This window comes from Anomaloglossus baeobatrachus, chromosome 4 (assembly GCF_048569485.1).
Source record: "Anomaloglossus baeobatrachus isolate aAnoBae1 chromosome 4, aAnoBae1.hap1, whole genome shotgun sequence".
NCBI classification, from domain to species: Eukaryota; Metazoa; Chordata; class Amphibia; order Anura; family Aromobatidae; genus Anomaloglossus; species Anomaloglossus baeobatrachus.
Genome location: NC_134356.1, coordinates 452,424,030 through 452,439,159, shown reverse-complemented (window position 1 = coordinate 452,439,159; position 15,130 = coordinate 452,424,030).

Below are 15,130 nucleotides of genomic sequence, written 5' to 3'. Positions count from 1 at the left end.
TTCTGGCAGATTGCCCTTAGTCATAGAGTACTCTATAATTCTACTCTATGACTAAGGCTAGGTTCACATAGAACATCTTTTGCTGCATTTTTGAGGTACAAAGATGCACCAAAATGCTTGCGTTTCCTTCTTCCAGCAAAGTCTATGAGATTTTGATTTTGCTGTCCACACTGGGCATCTTTTGTTGGCTGCGTTTTTGAAGATGCACCCAAGATGCAGTATGTCAATTCCTTTTGCGTTTTTGAGCCCTTCCAGTCAGTAGATTTGACTTAAAAAACACATTGGGCAAAACGCGGTAAAAATGCATCAAACGCATCAAAAATGCATTTTGTTTTTTGATGCGCTTTTGCCACGGTGCGTATTTTGGGACAGAAACGCTGCATCTTTGTGGTAAAAAAAGCCACATGTGAACATATCCTTAGGGTAATAGGTCAGAAACGCATCAGAGAGTTATATTTTTTACCTATTTATGGATATATATATATATATATATATATATATATATATATACACACACACACATACAGTACATGTATATGTAGTTTTTAACACTATGGAATAAAGCTTGAAGATTTTTAAGGAGGTGCTGATACTGTATTTTTCTTTTCTGGACTTTATTACCGTTTGTGAACAGTTGGGATCTCTGCACTGAAAGATAATCAATCCAACATTATTGCACAGTGAGGCTATTCCCCTATTTTCTTTTTCACTTTAAATATGCTATAACATTGTCATATAATATTAGACATGCCTAACATTAGATGGATACTGGAAAAGGCCAAAAAATATAACAAAGACCTTTATTTTTGCTTCATCGATTATAGCAAAGCCTTTGCCTGCGTTGAGCACCAGAAACTTTGGAATGCCATTAAAGGGGTGGTTCACCCATTTTTTTTATTTTCTGTCGAAGTTCTACTTACAATTCTAGGTATTTTCTCCATTGGCTTGTATTTCCATTTCTAGCACTGAGCGGCGCTATGCTGCACGCTCAGTGCCTTTCACATGACCCCCTGGAGCTGTGGCCGCCGGCATCCTCTGACGTCCCGGCATTTCCGGGCTCTCAAACAAGACGGGTGCGTCACAGGATGCCGGCTCCACTCACACTGAGTGACAGGGCTGTGGGCGGTGACTACCGCACGTCACAGCTCAGCATCGAGGGGAGGATCCGGAGGACGTCAGTGTGGAGCCGGAAGCGTCCTGCAGATGGTGAGGCACGGGGCGCCAGTGTGCAGTACAGGGGGGGGTTCTTCAGCTGAATCCCCCCCTGCACGTAAGTATGTGATCACACTGTCCACCCGCCCGCTCTGCTGCGATGTCAGGAGAGCGGCCGGTGTCGGGCAGTGTGATCGTGTGCTCCTCCCAGCAGCAAGACACTGACAGGCATGTCACCGGCTGTGCTCTGCCATCTGTCCTGCTGCATGGGACCAACTGTCTGCACTCTGTCACCTGCACCACAAGTCACAGAGTGGAGACAGTTGGTGACAGAGCACCTCTGCCCCCCCCCTCTTCTTTTCCCACTCTCTTCTCCCCCCCCTCTCTCTCTTCTCCCCCCCTCTCTCTCTTCTCCCCCCCTCTCTCTCTTCTCCCCCCTCTCTCTCTCTTCTCCCCCCCCTCTCTCTCTTCTCCCCCCCCCTCTCTCTCTTCTCCCCCCTCTCTTCTCCCCCCCGTCTCTCTTCTCCCCCCGTCTCTCTTCTCCCCCCCCTCTCTCTTCTCCCCCCCTCGCTCTCTTCTCCCCCCCTCTCTCTCTTCTCCCCCCTCTCTCTCTCCCCCCCTCTCTCTCTCCTCCCCCCCTCGCTCTCTTCTCCCCCTCCTCTCTTCTCCCCCCCCTCTCTTCTCCCCCCTCTCTCTCTTCTCCCCCCCTCGCTCTCTTCTCCCCCCTCTCTCTTCTCCCCCCTCTCTCTCTTCTCCCCCCCTCGCTCTCTTCTCCCCCCTCTCTCTCTTCTCCCCCCTCTCTCTCTTCTCCCCCCTCTCTCTCTTCTCCCCCCCGCTCTCTTCTCCCCCCCTCTCTCTCTTCTTCCCCCCTCGCTCTCTTCTCCCCTCGCTCTCTTCTCCCCCCCTCTCTCTCTTCTCCCCCCCCTCACCCTCTTCTCCCCCCCTCTCTCTTCTCCCCCCTCTCTCTCTCTTCTCCCCCCCTCTCTCTCTTCCCCCCCCTCTCTCTCTTCCCCCCCTCTCTCTCTTCCCCCCCTCTCTCCCCCTCTCTCTCTCTTCTCCCCCCCCTCTCTTCTCCCCCCCTCTCTCTTCTCCCCCCCTCTCTCTTCTCCCCCTCTCTTCTCTTCCCCCCTCTCTCTCTTCTCTCCCCCCCTCTCTCTTCTCTCCCCCCCTCTCTCTCTTCTCCCCCCTCTCTCTCTTCTCCCCTCCCCCCTCGCTCTCTCTCCCCCCCTCTCTCTCTTCTCCCCCCCTCTCTCTTCTCCCCCCCCTCTCTCTCTTCTCCCCCCTCTCTCTCTTCTTCCCCTCCCCTCTCTCTTCTCTCCCCCCTCGCTCTCTTCTCCCCCCCTCTCTCTCTTCTCCCCCCTCTCTCTCTTCTCCCCCCTCTCTCTCTCTCCCCCCTCTCGCTCTCTTCTCCCCCCCTCTCTCTCTTCTCTCCCCCCCTCGCTCTCTCTTCTCTCCCCCCCTCGCTCTCTTCTTCCCCCCCTCTCTCTCTTCTCCCCCCTCGCTCTCTTCTCCCCCCCTCGCTCTCTCTTCTCCCCCCTCTCGCTCTCTTCTCCCCCCCTCGCTCTCTTCTCCCCCCCCTCTCCTCTCTTCCTCTCTCCCCCCTCTCTCTCTTCTCTCCCCCCCCTCTCTCTCTCTTCTCCCCCCCCCTCTCTCTCTCTCTCTCCCCCCCTCTCGCTCTCTCTCTTCTCTCCCCCCTCTCTCTCTCTTCTCCCCCCTCTCTCTCTCTTCTCCCCCCGCTCGCTCTCATCTCCCCCCCGCTCGCTCTCTTCTCCCCCCGCTCGCTCTCTTCTCCCCCCGCTCGCTCTCCCCCCCGCTCGCTCTCTTCTCCCCCCCACGCTCGCTCTCTCTTTTCCTCGCTCTCTCTTGACATGGTCAGTACAGAAATCTCTTCATCGTGGAGGGGTGAGAGGGAGTAATAAACATGGATTCCCTACTGTGTCTGTGTATTTATTTCTAATAAAGTATTTTTCTCTGTGTGATGTCTTTTTTTTTTTTTAAAACCCTTTGTTGGAGATTCTTAATGGCCAGGTTAAACTTGGCCTGACATTAAGAATCTCGGGCTTTATACCAGCTGGTAAAACATAGCTGGTATTAACCCCTTATTACCCAGCGTGCCACCTGCCACCAGGGCCACTAGAAGAGTTGGATACAGCGCCTGAAGATGTCGCTTCTATGAAAGCGCCATTTTCTGGGGCAGTTGTGGACTGCAATTCGCAGTGGGGGGCCCAGAAAGTTTGGGCACCCTGCACTGTGGATTCCAATCCCCAGCTGCCTAGTTGTACCTGGCTGGACTCAAAAATTTGGTGAAGCCCACATCATTTTTTTTTTTTTTTAATTATTTCATGAAATTCATGAAAAAAAAGGGCTTCTCTATATTTTTGGTTCCCAGCCGGGTACAACTAGGCAGCTGGGGGTTGGGGGCAGCCCGTAGCTGCCTGCTGTACCTGGCTAGCATACAAAAATATGGCGAAGCCCACGTCATTTTCTTAAAAACGTTTTCAGTGAAAAACCTTTATAAAAAAAAAAAAATGCTTCCCTGCATTTCTATTGCCAGTGAAAGTAACACCAAGCAGCGGGGGCTAGCAGCCAGTAGCTGCTTTGGTTACCCTTAGCAATAGAAAATGCAGCGGGAGCCCACAAACAATGTGATTTTTTTGTTTTTTTATTTTTAATGAATTTTTTTTTAAAAAAATCGGCATGGGCTTCGCCCATCGAGCACCAGAGCATTTTACTGCTCAATTCATCCCAAGTAATCAGATGACTCCAGTGTCGGCCGATTACTTGTTCTGTGTCCCCCTGCATCCATCGCAGCGTGTACGGGCTGTGAGGTCAGCGGAGTGGAGACAGTGACATGCTCTCCTCTGACACATAGTGTGCTGTATGTAACTATCTTTCTCCACTCTGGTACTTGTTGTGCAGGTGACCGGATGCTACATGTCACTAACTGTCTCCACTATGGGACTTGTTGTGCAGGTGAGAGTGTATACAGTTGGTACTATGCAGCAGAAATCACAGAGTGGGGCAGTTAGTGACATGTATCATCCGGTCACCTGCACAACAAGTCCCAGAGTGGATACAGTGACATGCAGCACACTATGTGTCAGAGCAGAGCATGCCACCAACTTGCTCTGCTCTGTCACCTGCGGTGCTGCATGTCACGTTTTTGCCGCGATTTGGTGCCTTTTTTGCTGCGTTTTTGCTCACGGCGTTTTTAATCAGTGCACAATGCCATTAAAGATTGTTGATGAAAAAAAAAAAGGTCTGATGTCATTTCCTTATTCAAAATGTTCATTGTATGCAGGAGAGCAGACAGCAGCTGCAGAACTACAAGGCTCAGCATCCTCCATTCACTAGTGTATGCAGGAGAGCAGACAGCAGCTGCAGAACTACAAGGCTCAGCATCCTCCATTCACTAGTGTATGCAGGAGAGCAGACAGCAGCTGCAGAACTACAAGGCTCAGCATCCTCCATCCAGGACTGTATGCAGTTTTTTACCCAAAAAGAAAAAAAAAATGACATGGGCTTCGCCATATTTTTGTATGCTAGCCGGGTACAGCAGGCAGGTACGGGCTGCCCCCAACCCCCAGCTGCCTATTTGTACCCAGCTGGGAACCAAAAATATAGAGAAGCCCTTTTTTTTTTAATTATTTCATGAATTTCATGAAATAATTTAAAAAAAAAATGACGCGAGCTTCGCCTAATTTTAGTGTCCAGCCGGGTACAACTAGGCAGCTGGGGATTGGAATCCACAGTGAAGGGTGCCCAAGCTTTCTGGGCACCCCCACTGCGAATTGCAGTCCGCAGCCACCCCAGAAAATGGCGCTTTCATAGAAACGCCATCTTCTGGAGCTGTATCCAACTCTTCCAGCTGCCCTGATGCCGGGTGGCTAGCTAGGTAATAATGGAGTTAGGGCTAGCTGTATATTATCAGCTAGCCCTAAGCCCGAAATTCATGGTGTCACGCCAATATTAGACATGGCCACCATGAATTTCTAGTAATGATATAAAAAAAAACACAACACACAGAAAAATATTTTTATTAGAAATAAAACACAACACAATTAGTGACTCCATCTTTATTGAAATAAACCCCCCTCCGCAGTAATCCTGGGTTAGGGTCCCGCGCCGTCCAATCCGGATCCAATATCATCTGATCGGTTTGCTGGAAGGCAAAGCGATCAGATGATGTGTCAGGTTAAACTACGTGAATCACATGACACATCAGCTGATTGTATAAAAGTCAATTATACAATCAGCTGAAGCATCAGTGCAAAAAAAAAAAAAATACTCACGTCTGTGCTGATTACCGGCAGCTCCTGCAGGGGAGTCTGATCCTGGCCCATCACTGCAGGAGCTGCCGGTAATCAGCTGATGAAGTCCCCTGACGGCAGGATCAGCTGATAGCCGGCCGAGCGCGAAAAAGCCGGAGACACCACGAGAATCGATCAGCTGATGTGTCAGGTGACTGCATCAGGTGATCCACCGCCAGGTCCTGCAAGCTTCGTACGTGCCCCGGGGAGACTGCACACAGCCGAAGCGGCGGTACCGAGACAGGGGCTGGATGCAGGCATGGCACCGGGACCCTGCAGACAGGTGAGTATGACATACACACACACATACACACTGTATATATACACACACACACTGTATATACACACACACACTGTATATACGCACACACACTGTATATACACACATACACTGTATATACACACACGCTGCATATACGTACACACACTGTATATACACACATACACTGTATATACACACACACACTGTATATACACATACACTGTATATACGCACACACTTTCTTCCCCTGGCTGTGTAGAGCTGCTGCTGTCTCTGTATGATTGATCTCAGTGCATCCACAGGGAAGAGGCAGGGAGGAGGGTTTGGGTGGGAGCAGAGTGGGTGTATTAGACACAATGGGTGTGTTAGATAAGCCAGACACCGCCCTAGAGCCCCAAAGAATTCTGGGACTTGTAGGAACTGAACACAGGAAGTCAGAGGAGAGATTAACCCCATCAGAGCTGGAGCCAGCAATGACCGTGTGCTGCTAGTACACAATAAAAGGTAATTTTGCTGAAAAAACATAATAGATGTGTTGAGGGGCACATATTAGCAAGATTTATCAGAAAAAAAAAACAGTTTTGGTAACTGGACAACTTCTTTAAGGATAGGGGTGTGCCAAACCATCTGATCAGCCTCATCATGAAACTTCACATCAACTAACAAGTACGACCCATACAGGAAGGAGAGTGAGGTGTGTGCCGCCATGCCTGTGTAACACCTATATGCCAACCATACAGGCAGGAGGTTGAAGTGTGTGCCGCCATGCCTATGTAACACCTCTGGCCACTTTCTTCTTATAAAAGATCAATCTAAGATCACATTCGCCAGGAAATTTTTGAAAAATCCCCTCAGAGCCTGGATCCACTCCTCTCCTGCTCCTCAAGCTCACTTTCAATTTTTGAGCCTGTCAGAGAAGAGAAGTGACCCGGCTCCTCGCTTCTTTTTGCCCGACAACCTGCACCAGTGACCCTATTCCCTCACATCTCCTTCGGGCTCTCTCCCCAGCCGTCACTACCTAGCTAACCAAAATGTTTGTCCTCTCTCTTTCATCAGGTATCTTTCCTTCATCATTTAAACATGCCATCATAACCCTTCTACTTAAAAAAACCTTCCCTCAATCAGAACTGTGCTGCTAACTACACACCAGTCTCTAATCTCCCCTTTATCTCTAAACTCCTGGAACGCTTGGTCCACTCTCGGCTAATCCGCTATTTCTCTGAAAACTCACTTCTCGATCCTCTCAATCTGGTTTCCGCTCTTTACACTCCACCGAAACAGCCCTCACCAAAGTCTCAAATGATCTATTAACAGCAAAATCTAACAGCCACTATTCCCTATTGTTTATCATGGATCTCTCAGCTGCTTTTGACACTGTGGATCACCAACTTTTCCTCACCATGGTCCGCTCTATTGGCCTCAAGGACACTGCTCTCGCCTCGCCTGGTTATCCTCCTATCTGTCTGACCACTCCTTCACTGTTTCCTTTACCGGCTCTTACTCTGCTCCTCTCCCCCTCACCTTCGGGGTTCCTCAAGGCTCAGTCATGGGCCCTCTCCTCTTCTCTCTATACACCGCCCCTATTGGACAAACCATCAGCAGATTCGGTTTCCAATACCATTTCTACGCTGATTACACCTAATTATACACTTCATCTCCAATCATCACCCCTGTTTTGTTACAAAATACATGGGATTGTCTGTCTGCTGTCTTTCAAAGCATGTCCTCCCTCTATCTGGAACTGAATCTCTCCAAAACTGAGTTTCTTGTGTTTCCTCCCTCTAACCAACCTACATCCAACATCTCAATTACCTTCGATGATTTAATCATTACACCCAAGTGGCACGCTTGTTGTCTTGGGGTTATATTTGACTCAGAACTCTCCTTCATTCCCCATATACAATCCCTCAATCGCACATGTCACCTGCACCGTAAAAACATCTCCAGAATCCGACCATTTCTCACTTTTGAAACTGCAAAAACCTTTACTGTCGGTCTTATTCATTCCCGCCTGGATTACTGCAACTCTTTACTGATTAGTCTCCCTCGGACCAAACTTTCTCTTCTCCAATCCATCTTGAATGCAGCAGCCAAGGTCATGTTCCTGTCCAGCCGCTTCACTGATGCCTCCACCTTGTGCCAGTCACTACACTGGCTACCTATCAGCTACAGAATACAATATAAACTCATATCCCTCACCCACCAAGCTCTCCAGAGCTCTGCACCACTATATATTATTATTATTTATTATTATAGCGCCATTTATTCCATGGCGCTTTACAAGTGAAAGAGGGTATACGTACAACAATCATTAACAGTACAAAACAGACTGGTATAGGAGGAGAGAGGACTACAGGAGTCTACAGGAAATGGGTGATGGTACAATAGGTGAGGACAGAGTTGGTTGCGCAGTGGTCTACTGGACTGTGGGCTATTGTATATATATATCTCATCTCTCATCTCTGTCTATCATCCTACCCCACCCTCCGTTCCGCAAATGATCTTAGACTAACATCCTCCATAATACGAACCTCACACCTCCGTCTCCAGGACTTTCTTGTGCTGCGTCAGTTTTCTGGAATGCACTACCCCAAAGAATGCGACTAATATCCAGCCCCCAAGTTTTTAAGCGAGTATTAACCCCTTAACGACCCATGACGTACTGGGTACGTCATGGATCGTGTGCCGGTAAGCCCCACCCCCTGCCGCGATCCGCGCGCATATCAGCTGTTTTCAACAGCTGACATGTGTGCCTGCTAGCCGCGGGTGGAAGCGATTCCACCCCGCGGTCATTAACCCCTTACATTTCGCTGCCAAAATCTGGCAGCGATATGTACATGGGCGCCGCCATGACAGTCACTTACCCCACCCCACCAGAAGTCACGTGACATGACCACGTGACTTTCGGTGGTTGCCATGGTAGCACAGGGTCATGTCATGACGCCTGTAGCTAACATGACTCACTTCCTCTCAATGCCGGAATACAGCCGGCATTGAAAGTAAAGCAGCAAATCTGCAGTTCTCAGCTCTGTAGCTGAGATCTGCAGATAGTGCAGAGCGATCGGATTGCTGATCGCTATAGCCCCCTAGGGGGACTAGTAAAATAAAAAAAAAAAGTTTTAAAAAATTAAAAAAAAATAAAAAAAACCTAAAAGTTCAAATCACCCCCCTTTCACCCCATTGAAAATTAAAGGGTTAAAAAAATAAAAAATACACACATATTTGGTATCGCCGCGTTCAGAAATGCCCGATCTATCAAAATATAAAATCAATGAATCTGATCAGTAAACGGCGTAGCGGCAAAAAAATTCCAAACGCTAAAATTACGTTTTTTGGTCGCCGCAAATTTTGCGCAAAATACAATAACAGGCGATCAAAATGTAGCATCTGCGCAAAAATGGTAGCGTTAAAAACGTCAGGTCAAGACGCAAAAAAAAAAACCATCACTGAGCCTCAGATCCCGAAAAATGAGAACGCTACGGGTTTTGGAAAATGGCGCAAAAACGTGCGCCACTTTTTTTGGACAAGCTTGTAACCCCTTAGATACAAGTAAACCTATACATGTTTGGTGTCTACAAACTCGCATTGACCTGAGGCATCACATACATACCTCAGTTTTACGATATAGTGAACAGTGAATAAAATATCCCAAAAACTATTGTACGATCACACTTTTTTTGCAATTTTTCCGCACTTGGAATTTTTTTGCCGTTTTCCAGTACACTATATGGTAAAACTTATGGGTTCATTTAAAAGTACAACTCGTCCCGCAAAAAACAAGCCCTCATGTGGCAAGATTGATGGAAAAATAAAAAAGTTACGCCTCTCGGAAGAAGGGGAGCAAAAAACAAAAACGCATAAACGGAAAGTGCCCGGGGGCTGAAGGGGTTAAAAACACATCTCTTCAGACAAGCTTATCATCGTAACTTACTAACCTAACACTCCCCCTGTCCGACCTTCTAAATGCTATTCATAACTTTCTCTCTCCTATTTGTCTTCACATCCTACATACAACCAATAGCACGTAAGGGGCACCCAAAAGGGTACTGTCTAAAGACCAGATCATTCATCGTCTAAAGACCAGATCATTCATCTTTATATGTAACCAATAAACTAGCATAACGATGGCCGGACCAGATACTACAAGTGCGCTTCACCTTTTGTGTCCCCCTCTTTCCCCATAGATTGTAATCTTTCGAGCAGGGTCCTCATTCCTACTGTAGCTGCTGAATTATGTGCTATTTTTTGTTTTTGTCTGTACAAGCCCCACCTGATTGTATAGTGCTGCGGAATATGTTGGCGCTATATAAATAAACTTTATTATTATTATTATTATTAATAACACCTATACGCCAACCATACAGGCAGGAGGATGAGGTGTGTGCCGCCATGCCTGTGTACCACCTATATGTCAACCATACAGGCAGGAGGGTGAGGTGTGTGCCGCCATGCCTGTGTACCACCTATATGTCAACCATACAGGCAGGAGGGTGAGGTGTGTGCTGCCATGCCTATGTACCACCTATACACCAACCATACAGGCGGGGAAGGTGTGTGCCGCCATGCCTGTGTACCACCTATACGCCAATGTGTCGCCCTGGACAAGCCAGGGGCCACAGAGCACAACACCTACACACCCCACACTCCCTGTAGGCACATCAAGGTCAGACACAAAAATCCTTGTTGCCCTCCCCAGGGGCTGATGTCCACACCAGTGGGTGGAGCCAGGCAGTTGGTCTCCACCCACCAAGGAGTTCACAGTCCTGGAGGAGGGAAAACAGGCAGTTAAGCTAGGGAAGTGAAGGAGAGAGGAGTCAAGATAGAGTTGAGTAGTGAAAGTGGAAAGAGTAAAGTGACAGCTAAAGAGCCTGAAGTTGGTCCGGGTGTGTGGCCCGGACGGAGCAGCAAGGTTGGCAGATGGTGGTGACCGTCTGCAGGAGTGGCCTATCGGAGTTTGCCGTAAGGACCGTGGACGGGCGGTGGCCCGGCGGTACCGGACCGGTATACAAGGAGAAGCCAGCACCATTGGCAGGGGCTTTTCGGACCCCGGCAAGGCTAGGAGTTGCTGTGAAGTTGCCGAATCCGTTAGTGAAGGGGACCTCCGGGTTTCCAAACAGTCAAGTCCCGACAGAAGGCAACCGTCCAACCGTGAAGGGGAGACACCGCCACCGCCAAGGGCAACCGTTTCCCAGGGCCAGCGCCTGCGGGCAAAAGGGGCTCCTCCGGCCCACATCCAGGTCGGGGAGCGGGTTACCGGTGGGAACCCATCGGAATCAACATAGAACATAGGTGCAGGGAGAGACAGTCATCACTAACCTGCAGGGAACAACAACACCGCAGCCGTCCGAGGGACCCGTCCATCCAGCCGCTTGTTCCATAAGAAATGGGCAGCACCCCTTGACCCCAGTCCAGAACCAGGCTGCCCAGATAGTTAACGGGATGGGTGCTTCGCTGCCGTTGCGACCGGGCGGACTGCTGGGGCCGTCGTCATTGGCGGTGCCGCTGGGATGGAAGCCGGGACCGGTGGCAGGGCGGGTGACAAAGGTAAGACCTGGGGACCCCAGGTCTGGGCCCTCCCTCGCAGACGCTGCGAGCTCCGCTACCGGTGACAGGGGTAACGGGTCGGTCGGGGCGTTGGCCGCGGGCACGGGCACCGAGGTTTCAGCAGTGCCGGACGGACGGGACATCTCGTGCAGCGGTGTTCCAGGAACCAAACACTGGCAGAGTCCTGGCATCCCTGCTTCCACAGCCGCGGTTCACATGCGGCCGGACGCCATCCTGTCCCCCTTAGCCTCTTTTTAGCACTTCCTTCTTCAGGGGGCGGGGCTCCACTTTCGCGCCTTTCCTGCTCGGGAAGACGCTCGAGCAGGAAATTTTTCGAGCCCAAGATGGCGGCTTTGCAAAACTTTCGGCCGGACACCTCCGGCGGTAACAAGGCGCACCTCTACCAAACGGCAGAGCGGTAGGATCCTGTTCGTGACGCCAAGTTGTCACGGGCAGAGGAGGGGACGCTGCGCTCTCCCACTGCTCGGGTCCGGCTGCCGCTGCTGCTGCGGCCGCTGCTGCTCGGTGGCTCGAGCGATGGGCCGGATCCTGGGGACTCGAGCGGTGCTCCTCGCCCGTGAGTGAAAAGGGGTGGTTTTGGTTTTAGGGATATTGTCCGTGACGCCACCCACGGTTGTGGTGACTCTGGTGGACACCACCGCTGCTCTGGACGGGTATCCCGGGAGCGGTGACAGGGAGCAGCTTTGTTGTTATTTCTCCCCTCCGTGGGTAGGGGGTTGGTTGTCCCGGGGCCCGGTGATGGGGTAGGAGTGGATGGCAGGCGGGTTGCGGGGCCTGGTGAGGTGCAGGGTCGCAGGGGCAGCGCTGTGCCGCACGGCACGGAGGTACTCACTCAGCCCAATGATGATGACACAGTTCACGGTAAAACAAGCGGCTGGATGGACGGGTCCCTCGGATGGCTGCGGTGTTGTTGTTCCCTGCAGGTTAGTGATGACTGTCTCTCCCTGCACCTATGTTCTATGTTGATTCTGATAGGTTCCAACTGGTAACCCGCTCCCCGACCTGGATGTGGGCCGGAGGAGCCCCTTTTGCCCGCAGGCGCTGGCCCTGGGAAACGGTTGCCCTTGGCGGGTGGCGGTGTCTCCCCTTCACGGTTGGACGGTTGCCTTCTGTCGGGACTTGACTGTTTGGAAACCCGGAGGTCCCCTTCACTAACGGATTCGGCAACTTCACGGCGACTCCTAGCCTTGCCGGGGTCCGAAAAGCCCCTGCCAATGGTGCTGGCTTCTCCTTGTGTACCGGTCCGGTACCGCCGGGCCACCGCCCGTCCACGGTCCTTACGGCAAACTCCGATAGGCCACTCCTGCAGACGGTCACCACCGTCTGCCAACCTTGCTGCTCCGTCCGGGCCACACACCCGGACCAACTTCAGGCTCTTTAGCTGTCACTTTACTCTTTCCACTTTCACTACTCAACTCTATCTTGACTCCTCTCTCCTTCACTTCCCTAGCTTAACTGCCTGTTTTCCCTCCTCCAGGACTGTGAACTCCTTGGTGGGTGGAGACCAACCGCCTGGCTCCACCCCCTGGTGTGGACATCAGCCCCTGGGGAGGGCAACAAGGATTTTTGTGTCTGACCTTGATGTGCCTACAGGGAGTGTGGGGTGTGTAGGTGTTGTGCTCTGTGGCTCCTGGCTTGTCCAGGGCGACACATTCCCCCTTAGCAAAATGCAGACCGTCCTCGGGCTGCCCGTCCATCACCGGTTTTATTTTCACCAACTGGAAAATATGAAAAGGTAAAAACGGTAACACACTTACAATTAAAATAACATCTTCCCACATCGGGAGGTACTCTTACTTAAACGTTGCTGCAAACGGTACGTCTTCCGCTCTCACCCACCCAAGCAACCTGGCCCTGATGCTGCCCCTAAGAAAACAGGCAGCACCCCTTGACCCCAGTACAGCACAAGTCACCCGAGCGGGATCTGTCCTTTCCCTCCAGAGGATCGCCACCGGTTCCGGTGGTGGCTGGGCCTCAGCCTACTCCACTGCGGGCCCTTCCTCCAATCTGCCTCTCCGGAGGCGGTAACGGTTAAGCCATAAACAACATTTTTATTTACAAGCCACTAGTTTGTGGTTGCCCTGCAAGTTCTCAGGCATGTTCATAGAAGTTTCTATGCAAGGTTAAGGGGGTCCCAACGGGGACCAGCTGCCGGCTACGACCGGTTCCAAATCAAGGCTTGTCAATCAGGTAAATCTTCGGTTTAATCATTTACTTATCATTCTTTTTCAAAACTTTCACAACTTTTAACACACACTGGTGGTCCCAACGGGGACGGTGACAACGGTGCTCCGCTGTCCTACTCAGAGTCCTCGGCATCACTTTGGGGAAGGGGCGCGGTGCTCACACGGGCCTCCTGGCTGCCCCTCAGCTTCGCATCCAGCGCGAACCACCCCCTCTCCCCGCAGTGCCGGGTGTACTGCACTAAGTCCCCTGGCATCAGGTTGCGGCCAGGGTACTCTTCTGGCAGGTGAGCATTAACATCCCGCCGGGCTATGAAAACTTCGGCCTCCAGGCCCGATTCATATATGAAACCATAGCCCGGCGGACATCAAACCGCCTCACCTGCCCTTCATACAGCGGGCCCCGGACTCGGAAAGTTGCTTGACGGAGGTTCTCTTTCTCCCGGATTGCACGGGCCACCAACTCCGCCTTTTTCCTTTCCCTCTCCTCGATTTCCAGGCCCAACGGTACCGGCTCCCTATCCCAATATAGCTCTGCTGCAAGCTCCAGCGCATGGGTCGGGCCCCGCGAGACCTTCTGGACACTGCCCACTGCTGGTGATCTGGGCTGAAGGTCCCGCGGTGACTTGGCCTTGGACGCCGCCTTGCAGCGGCAACCCGGCGCAACCTCAGCCGAGGTGTGGGGATGGGCACAGGGGCTTTCCTCTGCTGGGCCTTCGGCACGGAGCGGGCCGTCAGCTCCGGCTCGGGGGAATTCTCTGCAGATGCCTCCGGTTTAGGCTTCGGAGCTTTCCACGGCAGCACCTCCGGTCGACTACGGGCTCCGGCTACAGATCGGTCCGCCTGGGCGGACATGCTGGGTATCACTACCGGTTGCGGTGGTAGCGGGCCTAGTGGCGGGGTCACGGCAGCCGAGACGGGTAGCGAGAGAGGTAGCAGGGCGAGCAGGCTTGGACCGGGCCCCGCAGCCTCGATGACCGACCCACTAGGGGTACCGGGGCGTGGATCACTCACCCTCCCTGCCGCTACTTCCTCCTCGCGTCTCCGCACGGTCGCTATGACTTCTGCCATGTCGGTCTCCCATTCCTCCATGAGGAGCTGCATCTTGACCTGCAGCCTTTGGTAGAGATGCGCGGTCCGGATCTCCACCCACGCCGCGGTTCCAGGCGCGGGGGCTACGGTGCTTTGGGACGGCATGTACATGTTGCTGGCGGCCTCTCCCAGGAACAAGATGGCCGCAGGGTCCTGGCGTCCCTGCTTTTATAGCCGCGCTACATGCGACCAGTCGCCATTTCGTCCCCCTTCAGCCTCTTTCCGGCTCCTCCTCTACAGGGGCGGAGTTTTGGCCTTCGCGCCTCCACTACTCGAGCGGGAACTTTTCGCGCCAAAGATGGCGGCTTCTGAAATTTTTCGGCCGGACACCTCCGGCGGTAACAAGGCGCACCTCTACCAGACGGCAGAGCGGTAAGATCCTGTTCGTGACGCCAAGTTGTCGCGGGCGGAGGAGAGGACGCTGCGCTCTCCCACTGCTCGGGTCCGGCTGCCGCTGCTGCTGCGGCCGCTGCTGCTCGGTGGCTCAAGCGATGGGCCGGATCCCGGGGACTCGAGCGGCGCTCCTCGCCCGTGAGTGAAAAGGGGTGGTTTTGGTTTTAGGGATA